Here is a 4,474-nt window from a genome sequence, read left to right as displayed (position 1 = left end):
CTTCTTAGCATTTTGTGTTAAGGCAGACCTGCCAACTGGAAAGAAGCAAGAGCACCTCCATCGAATGATACAGATGTTGAAAGATGCCAGGAAGAGCTTGCGCAAAAAAATTGCGCAGAGAAGAACAGAAGTGGAGGCAGATGCGTTAGGTTTGTGTTTCTTGGAAAATCATTGAAAAGCATACATAAGAAAGTAGGTTCATAAGTGACATATAAATATATACTTAATCAAGTTTCTTTTAACAGGCAATTTGATAAGTCCGGAAGAAATCAATCAGTTTTTAAAATCTGACTTAGTGGCGTCTGTAGAGGACGAGATTCGCCAAGCCTCACATATCAATTGTACAATGGAGTTATTTATCAAGGTTCGGGACTACGTGATTTTCCGGATCCTTATAGCAAATGGCCAGAGGGCAGGAGCCTTGCTTTCGATAACGCACGACGTTATTAAAAAACGACAGCTAAGAGAGGAGGGATATGTCACGCTGACTGTGAGTTATCCACACACACGCTTGCATCCAAAGTTGCACTCATACACATAATCAAACATACTCTTAAGCACATTCACTCATACACACTCTCAATCAAAGAAATGAGTTCTTGTAAAAAAAAAAAAAAGTCTTGTGAAGAAATGCTGACATGAGTAACAATGTAAATTCCTATTTGGTGAAAATTCTGCCAAGGACAATTTTTAAAGGAACCTTTAAATTACAGGTAACGAAGCATAAGACGGACTTCAAAGGTCCGGCGATGATCAGCTTATCACCCGAGCTCTGGCTCTTTGTGCAAAAATATATCCACCTCGCAAGGAGATTGCCGAACTTCGTCTTCAAGATGTCGGATTCGATTTTCATTAAATGGCCCACGGGGGGAAAACCTCCACAGCCACTCGACAATTCAGCCTTAAACAAAGGTCTCGGCAGGTTGTGGAATACAATGTTCGGTTCAACCAAACCGATTTCTACAACTAGGCTCAGAAAATCCGTTGTCACCGAAGTGAGAAGGGCTGTACCCACTTCAAGGGATGTGCTAGCTAGGCACATGTCCCATGAGCCTTCCACGGCCGACAGATATAATCACATGTCAGACAAATCAAAGATGGCGGTGCCCGTGTCCAGGCTCATAACGGCTGTCATGGAAGGGGAAAGTGAAGTACGTTTCTATATTGATTTCAACGTTCAAAGCTTCAAATTTGTACAGTTAAGGATGCTCAGAAATCCTGTTTTCTTTTATTTAGGCATCAAGAACTACCAAACAGATTGCACAGACAAGCTCCATTCAAGAGGTATATCTTAATGCACTTGTCTTTATTTCTTGGCATTTACCTTCGGTGAAAATGTTTTATTTTCTTTTTAAAATGTCGGCGAAATATTTTCTTATATTCTAGATATCGCAGACAGGTACTGAGGAAGGTAGTTCAAACCCTAACCCTACCCCTGATTCTGACTCTAAAAAGGTAAATGTTATGATTGTACATGTAATTTTAAAAGCAAATGACTGTTGGAAGCAAAATTTCCGCCACTTCTTCTATTATACGCTACTTCTTCCATTTTTTTTTATTATATACATATCTATTATACCGAAAATCAGAATTTAAAATAGATATACTGAAGCACATAGCTTATAAAAAAAATTCTATGATCATCAAATACTTAAGTCCATTCAAGAGGTATATCTTAATGCACTTGTCTTTATTTCTTGGCATTTTCCTTCGGTGAAAATGTTTTATTTTCTTTTTAAAATGTCGGTGAAATATTTTCTTATATTCTAGATATCGCAGACAGGTACTGAGGAAGGTAGTTCAAACCCTAACCCTACCCCTGATTCTGACTCTCCAAAGGTAAATGTTATGATTGTAATTTTAAAAGCAAATGACTGTTGGAAGCAAAATTTCCGCCACTTCTTCCATTATACGCTACTTCTTCCATTTTGTTTATTATATACATATCTATTATACCGAAAATCAAAATTTAAAATAGATGTACTGAAGCTCGTAGCTTATAAAAAAAAAATTCTATGATCATCAAATACTTAAGTCTCTTCATCATAAAACTTTTAAAATTATGAAATTGTATTTTAAAAAAATGAATCGGACGATATTTAAACATAGTGTGTTTTGAATAGAAAAAGACACAAACACCCGAAGGTTTTCCACAGTTGCCGTCAGGGGTAAGTTATCTGGTACTTCTAATATTTCATTTGCTTAATTATTCATTATCTTAGTTTTTATAAACATACCTTACTTGATTTTAAATGTATTGTAGCCACATAGAAGGAGATCATTTAGTGAGATAGAGGTGAGAACTCTAGTAGTCCTGCTGAGCGGATTGGACGTAACAAAAGGCATTACAAAACTGGCAGTGATTAGCCATCTCCAAGAATCACAGGAGGGAAGGCTGTTCTTGCTAAATATGCAAAATAAATTAGGATCAGAGTACCAAAAGAAAATAATTGACAGAGTAAGAACATTGTTTAGAAAGTGAATTTCTTGAAGTTGAAGTCACGCTTAGAAATGTTGACTATATTTAACAATAGGTTGCTATAGCAAACTATAATAGTTAACTATATAGTTCATAAGTAGTCTGTACGTGATTACGTTTACTATGGTACTATCGTACACCGGTTAAGACTTTATTTGAAACTTAGTCTATGTTACTCAGATTTTTAATTCAAAATTTTAGTCTTGTGAGATTATTCAAAGCCTTGATTATTTGTAGTTATATGTTTCTTGTATTTATTCACATTATATGACTGTCCATTAACGTTAAATCATCATTTCATTATCGAAATTGTTTTATCAAGTTTGATTTTACTTTTAACAAGCAAACACTTAGTTTTTCTGTACCGTTGACTTCTCATGTATAAATAGGTAAAATTTGATAATCAAACTTCAGCGAAAGTTTGACAGTAAAGCAATGATCTTAGATGTGTTTTCTTTCATAAATGATCTTTGATATGGAAAAAAATGGAATCTGGATTTCTTTTTACATTTGTTGATAGAAATAGGAATTCTTCATATGAATACCCCTAATTCTTCCTTAACATCAACTCCTTCCTCTATCATTCCGCTTTTGGAAAGGCTTCAATTGAAAATAAAAGTTAGCATTTCCAGGAAGCTACATAATCTCGCTTTGCTACCAAATCCCGTTATACCGTTACCAAATCCCTCTGTAGATCGCCATTCCCCGTACAAGTTACTCAATCCCGCACAAGTTACCAATTATCGCTTTAGGTCACAAAAACGCTAAAAGAAATTATAGTGCTATACTTTGGTTGAAACGATCAAAATACTTAAATAATATCTTGCATACCTTCCAAAACCCTTGAATGTCATGAAGACTTTGAATTCCTCATGAGAAGATCCTAATAGCTAGTAAGACGAAAAATCAAATGAATTTGAAAAAAAAATCAGGAATAATTAGAAAGGGTATGCTAAGTAAGGTGTATTGGGTAATGGGTGGAGGTATACTAGATCAGCTTAATGAGAAATGAGTCAGAGTATATTAAATCAGGGTTAGGGGTAATGGGTATACAAGGTAAATGAGTAATTGTTCAGGGTATACTAGGAAAGGGCAATGGGTAGGTGTACAGGTATATTAGATTAGGTGTAATAGGTGATATAATGATGATAAAAGGAACGGTCTGAAACACAATTGATGAAGGCTTATTTTTCTAAATATCATAAATTTTTGCCCATATTTTGTTTCCTAATACTAAGTGATCGTATTGTTAGTACTTGCTAGCGTGAACATGAAGTAGCATAAGTCTCCACTGTCAATTTACTATGTACTATAGTAGACGCTATCTAGACCCCCATCTCATCGGACACATAACACTTTATTTCCGAAAATTCAAGAAGGAATATAATTTCATTGACCAATTGACCTTTTTGCTTTGATTTCCTGAAGTACAGTAGCCAAGAGCTTCTTCTTTAAATATCTCTGAGAACGTACGGTCTAACAGACATTTAGGTACTCTTCTCAATGCCCTATGCCCGTAAGAGAGGATTCAAATGAAATCAAGTCAACATTTCCGGCACAAGTTACCCAATCCCCCTTTGTTACCAAATCCCGCTATACCGTTGCCAAATCCCGCTCTAAGTTACCAAATCACGCTTTTGCTTTGTTCTCTTTAACTACAGAAGCCTAGAGTGTCATCTTTCAGAATGTGATAAACTTGCAACTTTTTGAACACTTGTTGCTCTTCTTTAATTCTCCTGCCCTTTACAAAGGTTTCAATTGAAAAAGGTTACCATTTCCCGCACAAGTTACCCAATCCCGCTTTGTTACCAAATCCCGCTATACCGTTACCAAATCCCGCTCTAAGTTACCAAATCACGCTTTTGCTTTGTTCTCTTAAACTACAGAAGTCTAGAGTGTCATCTTTCAGAATGTGATAGACTTGCAACTTTTTGAACACTTGTTGCTCTTCTTTAATTCTCCTGCCCTTTAGAAAGGCTTCAACTGAAAAAAGGT

General features: G+C 35.7%; 1 long non-coding RNA gene across 1 annotated transcript; it reads left to right on the top strand.

The window, feature by feature from the left end:
- The first annotated feature begins 1,079 nt into the window (after positions 1-1,079).
- Positions 1,080-1,449, top strand: LOC133205676 (uncharacterized). The gene is made up of 3 exons (XR_009723642.1): positions 1,080-1,151; positions 1,237-1,284; positions 1,387-1,449. It is a non-coding gene; the product is annotated as an uncharacterized LOC133205676 (long non-coding RNA).
- The last annotated feature ends 3,025 nt before the right edge of the window (positions 1,450-4,474 follow it).

This window comes from Saccostrea echinata, unplaced genomic scaffold (genome assembly GCF_033153115.1).
Source record: "Saccostrea echinata isolate AGI-Se365-2 ecotype Australia unplaced genomic scaffold, CSIRO_AGI_Sech_v1 ptg000054l, whole genome shotgun sequence".
Taxonomy (NCBI): domain Eukaryota; kingdom Metazoa; phylum Mollusca; class Bivalvia; order Ostreida; family Ostreidae; genus Saccostrea; species Saccostrea echinata.
The sequence above is the reverse complement of the archived record's forward strand: the minus strand, read 5'-3'. Positions and strand labels throughout refer to the sequence as shown.